General features: G+C 40.6%; 1 long non-coding RNA gene across 1 annotated transcript; it reads left to right on the top strand.

Moving 5' to 3' along the window:
- Window positions 1–6768: 6768 nt before the first annotated feature.
- On the top strand, window positions 6769–9709 carry LOC139434758 (uncharacterized). The gene is made up of 3 exons (XR_011644061.1): window positions 6769–6915; window positions 7495–7578; window positions 9661–9709. It is a non-coding gene; the product is annotated as an uncharacterized lncRNA (long non-coding RNA).
- The last annotated feature ends 5741 nt before the right edge of the window (window positions 9710–15450 follow it).

The following is a 15450-nucleotide window of genomic DNA, read 5'->3' as shown; positions in this document are numbered from 1 at the left end:
AGCACATCATTAGTAAATAAGTAGTAGGAAAAGAGGAAGCAAGGAGGAAGGAAGGAAGGAGAGGATGATGAAGGAGTTGACATAACAGGAATGTTGTTTGGGGTTTGGGAGAAGAAAGTACTATTGAGCAACTGTTACAGCCACATTTGAGTCTTATAGAAGAGATTAAATGTGAAGAGTGTGGGTTGAATCTATATGACTTCCTGCATCGCAACAAAAGGCTCCTACATGGAAAATATTAGTATTGGAAAAGAGATCAATATTGGGCAATTTGTCAGCGCTCTTTAGTGTCAAGTCAAATTGATCGTGCATCAAAAAGTACACATAGCAATAATCTAATGTTCCAGCTAAAGTTCAATAAACCACAGGAGGAAAAGTGTGGTCCCACCTCTTTAACATGGATTTACACTAGTACTTCGATTTGCCTTAACTTAACCATAAACTACGCCATTATTTTCATACCAGTACATTTGGGCAGGAACTGACTATTTGTTTACATTTTATTTATTTTGATTGTTTATTTAGAATTGGCCATTTACGGTCCTAGACATAACACACAGAGTTGGCTAGAGTCTACTGAAAATCCACAGCAAAAACTCAGCTTGGGGATGAAGCACAGAGAGGAAATATTCCTGTCGGTAGGGCTGTGCGATTATGGCAAAAATCATAATCACCATTATTTGGGTCAATAATTGATATCACGATTATTTTGACGATTATTCATTGACCATTTATTGAAATTTAAAACAAATAATATTTGACCGATAAACAAGATCAACAAATATGTTGGAGCACACTTCCAAAACCATACTAAACATATATTGATATATGATAAATAAAAATAAATTGGACCAAAATAAATTAAATCAAATATTTTGCAGTGCACTGTCACAATCTACTGAAAACTCCTTAACACATAGCCAACATGGCCACCATGGCAAATGATGGTAGGGCTGCTCATGTCATCTCTTAAAGGTTTTTTGCAAGAAACACCAGCCTGTTTACATGGTCTGGTTTCAGAGATGAGCGCAGGCAGGTGACAATATTGCCACCCATACTGAAGACCCTCTCTGAAGAGGAACTTGTGGCTGGGATGCACAGATACTTCCTTGCCAGGATGGAGAGCCGTGGGTAGAACTTCCGGGATTCCCTCTACCACTTTAGTGGGTCCTCCTCAGCATCCAGTGGCACTGCCTGGAGGTAGGACTGTAGCTCAAGAGCTATGGCCTTGTCATTTTCCAGAGCAGGTTGAGGTTCTGCAGCTTGGTCTACGGTGGCCTTGAAGAAGCTCCCCAGTCCCTTCTTCTTTTTCTTCTTTGGTGCAGCAGCATCCTCCGTGTCATCTGCAGGCACCGCTGCCGTCTCAAGAGGGGCGTTCTCCTTGGAGTATTATAAAGAAAATAGGAATGACATGTTTAATCAGACTAAATGGTTATGAGTATTAACATTTATACCTAGAATTACATTATAACACTTTGACAACACATTCATTCACTTAATTGTATTTACTGTCAAATCTGTCATTTTTATTTTTTATTATTATTACCATGAGTGTCATCATCCTCCTCATCTCAGTTGTCGGGCTGGCTTCAATGGATCCTCGATTGTCCTCACTGACATATTTGAGCTTGAACCTCGGGTCCAGGGCAGAGGCCATGTCAAGCAGCTCTTGTGTCGCTGCGTCATCATATTTGTCATTGAGATAGTCTAGTATCTTCTTTTTTATGCTTTTTGTGAGGTCTGTGTCATCCTCCTGCACTGCCAGCAATGAGTTGTTGAAGAGGTGCAGGTTTGGTTTAAAAAAAGACACACTTACATACTTCTCTCCAGAAAGTGCGTCTGTGAATTCCACCAGAGGGCTAAGCGACTTATTGATTGCCTCCAGTACATCAACGTCCTGCCACGTGAGGGAGAGATGTCTGGTTTTTCGGTCGCTGGAAAGGACCTGGGCAATGGCCTTCTGCTGCTCGAGGACCCTGTCGATCATGGCCTGCCTAGATCCCCATCTGGTTGGACATTCTGTCTTTAGGGAGTGTTCAGGCAGATGCAGCTGCTGCTGTGCCACTGCAAGTTCCCTCTTCTTTTTCCAACTGTAGGAGAAGCTACTGACCAGCTCCTTGCAAAGCCCCATTGCACAGCCGATCCTGGGATCCTTCATTGCATTCTCTAAGATTACAACAAATACATATTATTTAGTATCATGATGATAATCATGATACTAAATAATGTGCGGCTCATGTATGGCTCCATGGTGCGGCTAAACCATAGGTCCGTTGTGGTGGCAAAATAGTCAGCTGAAGCCACATCTCTCTCAACTTCCCCACGGCATTTGACATATAGCGCAGGCAGCGCAGACCTGCTGAAATAATACCGAGACGGCATCGCATAACGCTTGTCCAACGTGTTGACAAGTTGCTTAAAGCCCTCGTTGCTAACAGTGCTAACTGGGCACATATCTTTAGCGATGTGAAATGTAATGGCACCTGTAATGGCACCTGTAATATCTCTGTGTCTCTGCGAGCTCGTCGCGTAGGCCGTTGCTCTGTACATTGCGTCCTGAATCGATGACTGTGATGATGTGGTGGATGAAGTCGAGCGGGCATTTGCTTGTTGTTGTATTATTGCACGGTCGTATTGCACTTTGTGGTTGTATTTCAGATGATTAAAGAGATTGGTTGTGTTAGAGTGTGGTGCCAACACAACCTGGTAACAAATCCTGCACTGTACTTTGTTTTGCTCGACGTCGGACTCCTGAAAGCCAAAGTACTTCCAAATAGTGGAAATAGTTTTACCCTTCTTTTTAACGAGTTGCTGCTCTTGTTCCGACATCTTCGCTCGTGCTGAACACACACACATGTCACTCCCACGTGGCCGAGTGGGCTTTTAGGGAGGGGTAGAAGCGCACCCTGCAAAATAATCGTATTTTGTCAATTATGCTGTTTTCATAATCGTCGCAAGCCATAATCATAATCGCGATTCAAATACGATTAATTGCACAGCCCTACCTGTCGGTTTTGAACTTGTGACTACTCAGGTGTTACCAAATGCCCCAGACATTTAGCAAGAAAAAGGTATTCATCGATGATCCCAAGAACCACTTTGGTCTGTAACGTTGGATGGCTGCATCACCAAGCTCTACAGTTGGGCTTTTACAGATTTCAACCCTTTTGCATCATTTTTGCAATGGATTTGATAATAAATTGGTTACTTTGACACCACATCATGACTCCAAGCTCTGTCGTGCTACTAGCAATGCTGACACGCTTTACAAATCAGAGTTACTTTGTGGCTATTGTTCACATGGTGGTTCCAATTTCTTTTCAGCTGTGTGAGACTGACCGTTGAGCGGCCCGACCAAGCAAGGAGGCAGAGGCAGAGAGTTCACATATATCCCGGTGTGGGCATTTATTTAAACATAGACACAGCCTCAATCTGACTGTCCATGTGAACACCATCACCAACCACAAGGATCTCACCCACACACTGACAAGAAAACGGAGCCTAAATAGACACACACACATGTCACTCCCACGTGGCCGGACCAATCAAACCAACAAGACACAGGTGAGGGGGAAGGAGACAACACAGGGCACCAGGTGCACACAATCAGCAGCAACAGACATATGTCAACTTTACACAGTGGTAACTTGTACAATTAATGCAACTTAACGTCATCATTTATACACCCTCAACATATTATTTGCACCCTGATTATTCTCAACCGCTGCCATTCTCTGCCCTTGCATGGTTAAGGTCCTACCTGACAGACCGTAGCTTCTCTGTGCAGCTAGGTACCTTCTCCTCTGCCAAAGCCCCTCTTACCTGTGGGGTTCCCCAAGGCTCGATTCTGGGCCCCATCCTTTTTCTACTGTACATACTGCCCCTAGGTTCAATTCTCACAAAACACAACATCCTCTTCCACTGCTACGCCGACGATGTACAGATCTATCTGCCACTCAATTCAAATGACAACTCATTACAGCTATTGATGAACTGCTTAGCAGAGATCAAATCCTGGCTGAGCCAACATTTCCTCAACCTCAATGAGAGCAATCTTTTTTGGACCCCAACCTCCAGCCTTCCAGGTTGATATTCTGGGCTCCGTCAAAAATAATATCCTCCCCTCTGTCACGAACCTTGGAGTGACCTTCAACAGCGCTTTTAAAATTTGATAAGCAGGTTAGCACCGTAGTCAAAACCAGCTTTTTTTTTTTAAAATACGACTATTGGCCAAGACCAAGTCGTTTTTATCTTTTAAAGACCTGGAAAGGGTTATTAACGCCTTTGTTACCTCGAGGTTGGACTACTGCAATGCTCTGTATGTGGGTATGGACCAGGCCTCAATTAGACGCCTCCAGCTAGTTCAGAATGCAGCGTCTACTCACTGGCCATAAAATAATAATCACCCCAATTCTGGCCTCACTGCACTGGCTTCCAATTCGGTTCAGAATAGCTTTTTAAAACTCAATTTATTTATTTTTAAAGCCCTAAATGGGCTGGCTCCGGCCTATATAGCTGAACTCCTCCATTGCTACACCCCAGCCAAAGCTTTAACGTCTGCTGACCAGCTGCTGCTGATAGTGCCCAAGACCAGGCTCAAAACCCGAGGGCACCGAGGCTTCGCAGCAGATGGCCCTAGGCTCTGGAACACTCTGCCCCTCCATGTGAGGTCGGCCCAGACCTTAGGGTTTTTTAAATCTACTCTTAAAACACACTTCTTCTCCCTGGCCTTTTAGTCAGAGCGGAGCACGACTCCTGACTTTTCCCTGTGTTTTTTATATATCTGTTGTAATTTATGGTCTTTTATTATGAATGTAGTAATGTGTATTTAAGTGATTGTAGTATTTATTACATGTACAGCACTTTGGCCCGACCAAACATCGCTTTCAAATGTGCTTTATAAATAAACTTTGATTTGATTTGATTTGATGATTCTTACACCAGCATAAAAACTTTCTGCGATCTCGCTAACTCCCCTATCTTTTCAGGCGGAGCCGAGGACCCGACCAGCACCTGCCAGACGACATTCCAATCAATACGGTTCAATCAGTTAATAAATACTACCTCAATAATTAGTATAAATGATGTGCAAAATCTGCAAATATGTAATGCCAAACTGTACTGTGCAATCACGCTAATAAAGTGCAAACTGTTCACTAAAGTGCTGAGTTACAAGGCCCGAAGCCGTCAGTCCACAGTGACGCTGGTTTTAGTGTACAGCACTCCTTGTCCTAAGACCCTTGCAGTGGACAAGGCAAAACTCCCAAAGAAACCGCACAATTAAAGAGGAAACCTCGGGGAGAGCAACAGAGAAAAGATCCCTCTCCCAGGACGGTTAGACGTGCAAAGTGTGCTGTGTCTAGATTTAAAGATACTGAAATTAAAACATAGACAATTCAAATGTGGTTTTTGACAAACCACAATACTGAAAAATGGTGATCCAGGAGGATGTCAACAATCTTCCAAGTACTACTATGAATGTATGAAGCTTTTAACAGTTGATATACACAATTGAAAACAACGGCTGTATAGAAGATATAAAGTGAAGTGAAGAAAAGCATTTCATATATTGACAGCCAGCTAAGTTACAAATATAAACTCAGGAGTGATTTGAAGGAGACAGACAGAAAGACAAGCAGACAGACAAATGCGATGCAGCTGCCCTCTGCCCTCCTTGCTGTGGTGGCAGGATGGAGAATAAACAAGTGGATAGCTGTCACCTCCACCTCCTGCGTGTCCGTCAACCCTCTGACAGGCTCAGGAAGGAAGTGTGCAGACAGCTCGGTGTAAGAGGACAGAGGTCGCGCAGGTAAGTGTTACTCAGGTGCAGAGGCAGATGTGTTGGCTAATAAAGATTTCTGGGTAAAATAGCTACTGACAGGTTTTTCAGTCAAGGCACTGCAGAGGAAGAGGGAAAGCTATCGCACGATGCAGATCAAAAGGTCAGACAGATAGGACTCAGGTGGAAGGAAGTGGATTAGCTATTATGATTTGCTTTCACTACAGGTTCTCCTTTTTGGACAGACACAAAGAGATTGATACTGTCAGAGGTTATATCACAGGAAATAAAGTCTTTGTTCAGGTGAAGACGGAGAAGTATTTTGCCTGTGCTAGCTTAAGACCTGCAGTTTAAACGATGAGCGGTATGCTTTAAATATCTAAGAAGACAGACACGCAGCAGAGTGAAAGGAATCATAAAACACTGCAGTCAGACAGACAGATCGAGAGCTGTTTCGTAATGATGCAAATCAATACTTTGAGTAGACAGAACTTTTTTTTCCTCTAAGGCCTTTTTGTTCTGTTTGGCACTTTGTGTAGCTTTTTCTTATCCTGGTATCTTTTATCTCGTGTTTGTGCCAATTAATTAGACTTCAAACATTCTGTTGCCTATTGTTTTTTACTGATAAGGGCATAAAAGAGGCAAAATCAGAGATGAGACACTTTCTTCTTCTGTGAACAAGGGCGCCATAAGGGGGTGAAAAGTTAGGACGATTCTAAGGGCCCGTGACTGACAGGGGCCCCAAAATGTTCAGAACATTAAGAAAAAAAATGTAAGTAACCTTTCATCAATCCTCAATAATTAACATTAATAGAACGTTATGTTGATAAATTACTCACTAAACTTACGATTCATTTAACTTATTTTCTTCCAAAAGTTAATTAACCAAAGCCTCTGTACACCCCCTTCTATTTACGTGTAATGGTTTGGTCCTGCCAAACCATTACAGCACCGGCACTTGCAGAGAGTGAAAGCATGTGAGGAGGGATGCTAGTACTTAGCATACATACTGTGTTGTTGTACCATGTTTCAACGACCAACAAAGTCAGGCTCTAAGAAAAGAAGAGAAAGGAGAGAAAGACAAGAGAGAGGGACTAAAGGGCGACAGTATGTCACCCAGTTTTTCACAAGAAAAGGTGGGTGTGGTCCATGAGTGGTGAAAATTAGTCTGTTAGCTAATGTTTTTTTGTTTACTAAGCTGACATTAAGTAATGTTAATATCTTTACAGCAAATGCACTGCTCTTCACTGCTCTTTTAGCTGACATTTAAAGGTATGGTAGGTAATTCACTTCAGACGCAATTTTTGTTATATTCCACGGAATGCTCTTAACATCCCGATAGCAATGAATACATTAAATGCTTTGACAATAAATACATACAAAAAATTCATCTGTGGAAGCTGTGGCGCTGTAAAAAGCACGACCAATCATCTGAGCCGGCTAAAGTAACTGGATGGCCTACCTGCCTGTCAGCCTTCCATCTGTGCAAAAACTTATCTCGTGCCCTCATTGGTTATGTGCGCGTTTGTGTGTGTTGGAGGAGGGGCTCTGTAAGGAACTCTGAAGGAAGGGGCAGATTTTTTTCGGTTGTGTATTTTCAAATTCTAGCGCACTCGAGCTGGTTTCTCCATTCTTACCTCCCTACCTTTAATAAATGCAGGCACATTTTTAGCGCCTATTCATACTAAATCAGTTGTCCCCCCCCCTGGTGCCAGGTCCAACAGATCCATCTCTAGGCTCAGCAGCCCTGTCCCCCCATAAGGCTGAACCTGAACCAGCTTTTCTCCCAACTGAAGGAGGTGAGCAGCATTGTATTGAATGACATGCCACTTAACATATCTGAAGGGAGACTGGAATACAATATATATATATAATATATATATATAACAAAAAGGTAACATCTAATTTAAATTATACATTTCAAACATAGCCAATGATCTATATAAAACAAAAAACTGCTTTTAGTCTATTTAGGATGATGGACAGTTTGAAGCATTGAGTGATCAGTCTGTAAACAAAATGTTAATCACCGACATTTTGGTTATGATATTAATACTAATGTTATTATATTAAAGCAGGGGTGGGGAACCTCCGGCCCCCGGGCCGTATACGGACCGCTAGACCATTTGGTACGGCCCTCGGGGTAATTTATAAACAAAGTGGCCTGTGCCTGGTGGTGGGGCCCAATGTGATATATTTTCATGGGGCCCAAAATCCCTGGCGGCGCCCCTGTCTGTGAACATTGGTAAACCCTAGAGAACACCTTTTCCAACAAATCGCTGCGAAAGACAAATGCAACTATAGCTAGGAATGTTCACACTTAGGCTGCACATTTTCACACATTTTCACACATTTTCACACAACTCCCACAGTCCGTCATGGCTTCTGGAAGAAAGTGTACCCGTGTACATACATTGTGTCTCTAACTGATTCGTACTTTTATTTCTGACTCAAAAAATCAGGTTGTTCTGAAGGCTGAAGATTCGAGGCCACATGCAGTCTTTTGTTCATCAATTTAGTAAAAGGTTGCGGTTAAGTGTGTTGTGATGAAGTTTGCAGAGTTGTCTGCAAAATTACATTACAAAGAAGGGCAAGTGTCCAATTAAAACTCAGTGACGTAATGATCATTTAAACAAGTGTTAAACATTTGTTTATGAAAGTTGCACCATCTTAAATCAAATAAGCAGCAATGTTGTTGTTGTTATAGGTTAAAAGTTACTATTTGTAGTACTTTTTCACTCTACGGTAATACTACCCAAAAATCTTTATAAGTTGGTGTCAACTAAGCAAACTATTTACAGTATTTAAGATTCATTCTGTACACATAATCAGATGTTCTTTAGCAATAAACCCCAAACATGCATAGGGCACTGCAAAGCTTATACACTACACAACAGACAAGTCATAAATAAATAAAACAATGTTCACATCAAAAAGTATCACTGACCCATTACTTTTATGCAGAGCATACCATGATATCCAAACTGATAAAAGCTAACAACAAACAAACAAGGATGAAAAACTGCTCTCCAGAAATGTCAGCTGGTTACTTAACAACAAATAAAGGCAGACATGTAGATAAGATAATGTAAAACAACCTCAACAGGCCCCTGCTGACATCGTCACAACAATAGCACAACAGCTTCAGTGTTCAGGGAAAGAAGTCACAACATCCTCAAATGCATGCAGCCAAAGAAGGACATTTAACCAGCGTGTAGACAGACATACAAATACAGAGACAGACAGGTGGTGCATTGCACTTACTTTGTTCGTCGTTGAAGGCAGCCCATTATCCTTTCCTTTACGAGGGTCCATGTCCATGTCGTAACTTGTAATTTGTAGCTTCATTTGTTGACAGCCCACTTCTTCAGTTGTTCTTGCTAGCTAGCTAATTAGCAGCAAGCACGTTAGCAGTACTGGAAAACGAATTAGCTAACTATACAGGTGGATACATTACATGATACTAAAACCACTTTTTATTTCAAAATAACTCTGCTGTCTCACAGGTGACTTATATTATTTGTAAAGACATTCGCGTTCACTAACTTTGTCGCATTGTAATGGCAGAAACGACATCTATTTTTTTTTTAATCGACGTAGCTCCCCTCAATCAGGGCGAATGTGAGTGAAGACGTGCGCAATATCGCTTTTGACCTCACAGGTTGCCGTACATGCACCTGACGTCCAGGGGGCGCTGTTACGATATTTTATTTTAAGTTTATCTCAAAACACATATAAAAATAATAACCGTCATAGTCATTACGTTTGAACAGGACACATATGTAAGTATCAAAGTAAACATAGGCTACTTGATACATCATACTGTATCAAGATATATCACTGTATACTAAATATAATTGAATGTCACTTCAATGTTACAGCTGGAAAAGGTGGATCTCTTTTTAGTTAGCCTACTTTATATTCTACCAGGTAGGCCTACCTTTTTCTAAAATGTTGCATCATATTGAATTAGTTGATTTAATATTGTATTCATTTTGAAAATGCAATGTAAATATTACCTAATTTTATCAATTAATTGTACTAAAAGGTTAGCTGTTAAATTGTTGTAAGTAGAAAAAAAAAGCATGACATGTAATTACTAGTAAGTAGAGTAAAGTAAATGTACTAAGTTATATTCCACTACGTTTGATTCAAACGTATGATCATTTCAAATGCTACAGTTTGTAGTACTTTTAGAACGTTATATACATTTTGTTACTTGTCTGAATGTTTTATATGATGACCGCAAAATATATTATTCTATAGAGCAGAAGGCTTATCAAGTGTATCATGTATTATTCAGCTTGAGGTCCCACAGGAACTGTATAAGTTTACTTGAAATAAAGTTAAAACAAGATCTTTAAAACGTTGGCATAACTTATTCTTGTTTATGTGAAACAACTTTTCAAACTTTGCACGGTAATAGAAGAGGATGGAAACTTCCCGCATCAGGAGGAAGCTGCTGAAATTGCTGGACAGTAATGAGTCGACAGGAACGCAGACATTCTGCTGACGCCCGTAAAATTCCCAAATCCAATTAATAATAAAATTCCCTCACATCCCTCCATATATCCCCTCTCCTTTTTATTGTGAACGTGCATTTAATTCATGCCTAGAGGGCGTTCAGTTCCCATGAGGACGCACTTACAACAACTCTCAACAAAAGGTCAAAGAAAGTTGAAAGGCCATCATTCCTCAGTCTAATTTCCTTACTGATGATTTACTTCCTGTGTTTTTATGCAAGCACTGCTCCAAGGATATGTGTGACGGGAACTGGGACAGGAGAAAGGATGGTGACAGCAAGGTCGGGTGGATGTTTATTAAAATAATAAATGACCTGGTGTTGGGGAAAAGGTCGCTCAAATATACATATACTTATTGGGGTTAATGATAGGAGGCATCGATAGAAAATCTATGTAGCAAGTGCATGCATGCATGAATGTATGGATGTTGGCGTTACTCCCTCATGTCGATTTTTTGGATGGGTTGATTAAATTGATTTCCATTTATTTTAAGGGTATTAGGTGTCACTTATTTCCTACATTGTTGGTAATTGAAACGGTCTAGATGAATTCCTTTAAGGAACCCTTTGTTGGAAATAAATACACACAAATATCTGCAATGTTCTATCTGTCTTTCATTTATAAGAGTGGTATGGATTTTCTCATTTAATTATTAGCAAGAAAACGATATAAGTCCCTAAATGTTGACATATTCCTTTCAAAATACATAACAAAAAGCTTGGAATGAATTTTAGTTGAATGTTTTTCAAGATTGCGCTCTTCCTTTGGCAACACCAAGAGGTTTTTCAGTTGATGGGTCTCAAAAAAGTTGTATCTACTGTATTTCATTAATTGGCTCCTTCAATAGTTAATAAAAAAGACTTAGCTTCTGGACTAAAAGCAGTAGGGCAACCAGATCCAAATCTATTTTAAATGCTAACATTTTAACACCCCAGATCAGAGGACATCCTTATTAGATGAATTCTTATTACATCATTTATTTACGATGTATAAAGGCACTAAACTATAGTTGAGAGTGTTACAAAGCTATTATTTATAATTATTTGTTACTGTTTAAACAGCTGAAACTGGTATAAAAGATGCACCAGAAAGCATTTCAAATGTTAGCCTATAAGTTAAAAAGTGGGTTTCTCCTTTTATATCTGAACATCTTATACTTTGCAAGTATTCTCTGCTAACCCTATGTTGTTATTCATTCTGTTACAGACTGTCTGTAAGAATTGTAAATTCATTGCCAATGTAATATAATGTTGGTTGAATAAGCAGTGAGTACATGTGTTAGTGGTTTAATGCAAATAGAAGGGCATATAGAAATAGCTGAGTGTGGCTGTAGCATCAGGGCTGAGCAGAGGTCATATAGCCTAGTGGGCAGTAGTTTTGAGTAATGTACTGTGAACTGGGTTAGGTCAAAGGTCACTGGCTGTAGCCAGAGTCACCTCTAACCTGTTCTCTGACAGATTTGTGGGTTTGCAGAGGAGTAAAAAGCCCACCCCGATAAACCTTTAACACCTACTGCCTCGTAGAATCAGACGTATGATGGATTGGGACAGCGCTGAGGTGGTGACTGCCATCTGGGAATGTGTGATACAGAGGAGAGTGATTGACTGGGACTTAGTGGAAACGGCCTGACTGTGTGGCCTGACAGGGACTGATAGCCTCGCCATCGCCATTCTGGGTCACAGCCGGGAGGCCTGCACTCTGTCTAGGTAGGAGGTCAAAATGAAAGGATGGCAGCAGTGACAGCTGACTGAATATTTGTTATATACAGATTCACATCAGTTTATAGGGGAAAGCAAATGAAAATGTTGTACATCTTACTATTACTCTGTACAAAATGTATTTATATTAAGAACAACTCTTACGGTTAAAGCTGTTAAATCGAACATTCTTCTTTACTTAAAATAAAAAATGAAGAAGGAGGGGTTATCTTAAAATATGCTTAAAATGATATCAGTCAAGCTTTATACCTGAGCAAGCATGCAATGATTTTACTGTTTCTGACATAAAAAAGGCCAAAGACAATGCAGTGATTCCACCTAATTATAATGATAACAAGGTTTTTTTATCAAGAATATGATCCATCCGTTCCTTGATGCAACAGCATTTTAACAAACTCTTATATCCTGTTAGCATACCTTGAAAAAAACCCTGAAATGTAAACAGCCTTCTCATTAACACCTTATCTCTGACTGTGCTATCTAAACGGGGGAAAGAAACAGGCTGATAATGTTATTCATTATGACCCCATTAGTGCCTCCTAAACTAATGTGCAATTAAAACTTCAACTGTTGTTGTGATGTAATAAAACGAATGAATCCAACACCAACAATTAAACTTTGAGAATATGCCGTCCATATGGCGTTTCACCCGCAGCAACATTCGTTTACAGTTATGCCCTTTTCTTCAGTCTCAGATGATAATCATTTTACTAACAAAGCTCATCATCAACACAATAATGGATGAGTGTTTACTGTAGGATGGGGATAAATACATCTAATTACCCCTCATAAGTATTTTATTTAACTATCTTTCACTAGTTGTTAGTCCCTAGTCTTTTATGACATCTTACGTTCATTCCTACTTTTTTCTCTATTTCTTACACACTCCTGCAAAGCCTATAAATCACCTGGTGATAGATTGGCCCCATTGGGAATGTCTCAACCCGAGGCTCGGAGCGAGGGTAGCTCTCTAGATACGGCTCCCCTTTGTTCTGAGACCCGTCACGGGGGATATTTACATGGAGGGTGCATATCCCAGTCATCCTGGTTGGAGAAAAAAGGTAAAGAAAGTGCTATATTGACTGAAACAGTCCAAGGACAAGAAAAGGCTACAATAACGGATACTTTCAAGAGACCAAAATGCAGGTTATATTCAAACCTCTGGTGGGACTGAATACTACGATTGTCTCTATTGATATTGCAGCTCTGTGACTCTAGAGAGGATGGGTCATCAAGGTGAAGTGTGTGTTGGAGATCAGGAGGCGTAACCCAGAAAGTGAAGCTGCAGTGAGGAAGACGCTAGAGGAACATCGGGCTTCCCGCAGCCTGACACTTTGATACGCGGTTTCTACCACAGGCCACTTGAAGTGTTTTTACATCATCATTGCTATGTTGACAAGAGTTCAGTTTAACTCGTGTTTCACACTAAATTAGACACTTCAAATGACCTTCATCCCAACATACTGCCTCGCCGCATCTTCCCCGCCAGTGAGCCACCATGGAAAGCCCGTGAAAAAAACACGCTGCGAGGGGCTCGTGCAATCAATCACACCTCGAAACAAACGCAGAGGTGGCTGTCGCAAACATCTAGTGGCTTTTTCACTTTTAGTGTATTTATCCCTGTACAGGAATGCCAAAAGCAACAAGGTCACCTCGCATCATCACAATGTGCCAAAAGCTCCTTCTGCCGTAAATCACTCATCCCCGAATTTTAACCCCGGGCTTCTCTCACTGTAGGATTAAATATTTATGCAAAGCAGCGAGGATTCACAGTTAAAACAGCAGGAGGGGCACAGTTTATCACAATGCCAGGTGGAGTTATCACTTTATTGTTAATGACTTTAGACAGTGTACAGTGTACACAGTACAGGCTGTAGACAGGTGCTACACACGTGTCGCCCCAGGGATATGTATACGGCCCACTTTCTTCACAAAGCTTCCAATTTGTGTTGAAGATGTACTTCCTGCTCTTGCTGGAGTTCATAACAGAATCAACAAATACAAAAAACAACTTTGTTGATTTTCAAAACATCACCAGTTGGAGACACTGTTAATAATTTAGTGGACCTTGAAAGTAACAACGTGTAGAATTTGAGTTGGTTCCCGCAAGTGGAACTATCAGAAGCATCAGAACCAGGATTACCTTGCAATGTAGCTGGATTCTTGCAGTTACTTTAAGATGACGTAAGAATGGCTTGATCAAGAGATCACACGCAATTCTATCTTACCCTGCTTGAAGTAATGTGAATTAGTATTCTCCTGTGAGGACCTACTGGCAGTAACATTGTGTTTTAACTGTGTGGGAGAAAACCTAAATAGGCCACTATCCTGCTCCTAAATAGACTGATGTAAAAGCTGCAACAGAATCAGTTATATGACAATAACAGAGTATTCTTTAGTGAAAGGCGATGAAAAAACGTTTCTTGATGGAAAATATCATTTGCTCTTCTCCCGACTGACTTTGTTGATTGGTTGAGGCTAGCCTGTGATTGATGGTTGGAGACAAATGGATCGTCCACTCACCTGCCAAATATTTTTTGGAAAAAACCTTCCCTTTTCGGCTATTCAATTATCTGGCAATTCAAGTTAACTGCGAGGCAATGTTAGTTGATCACCACTTACAGATCAAAATGTCTCAACTATTGGATGCATTGGTCATCTCTGACCCAAACCATGTTCTGAACAGTGAATATGAACTTCTACCATCTAATCGGAGATACAGGGTCCCACGATTCAATAAGGTCAGACTGAAGCACTCCTTTGTGCATCAGTCAATCCTCACAGTAAATACAGAGCTAAATCCCAGATCAAATGCACGCTAAAGGGTCATGAAAATGTTTTCTCTGAGTGATTGTGGTGTTATGTTAAATGTTCGTTGTTTGCGTTTCATGTATTGTGTCATATGTCTCTATGTTGGTGTTGGAAATGGAGCTGCTGTGATGCAAGTCAAATCTCAGACTTAATCTGACCAATAAAGTATTATCTATATCGTATCGTATCGTATTCTACAGACCTTCATGTTCCCCAGAGGAAGTTCACTGACTTGGGAGATTCCATGACTTTGCCGCTGATGCTACCATGGCTCTGAAGGACATACCACTTGGTATGGATTGTAATCACTTTTGGGATCCTCTGACTTTTTACCTTGTGCCATCATAAGGGCATAACATATCTTGGTCAATCATTACACACTTGCACAAATCAGCCTAAGCTTTACTTTGTGTTTTGTGCTAATGCAAACATGCTATCATACTCACTATGATTGTGATTAACATAATACATGCATAACATAGCATAAAGGCATTGTGATTGGCAGCATTTTATGGTGCAAATGTTAGCATATAGCTAAAAGGAAAAGGTTGCAAGTTCAGTCTGAGAGATCTGCTAGCATTGCAATAATTGATCTAGTCTATAATCACATTCCAAATCT

This window comes from Pseudochaenichthys georgianus, chromosome 11 (assembly GCF_902827115.2).
Source record: "Pseudochaenichthys georgianus chromosome 11, fPseGeo1.2, whole genome shotgun sequence".
Taxonomy (NCBI): Eukaryota; Metazoa; Chordata; class Actinopteri; order Perciformes; family Channichthyidae; genus Pseudochaenichthys; species Pseudochaenichthys georgianus.
Note: the sequence above shows the minus strand (reverse complement) of the source record. Positions and strands in the feature narration are given on the sequence as shown.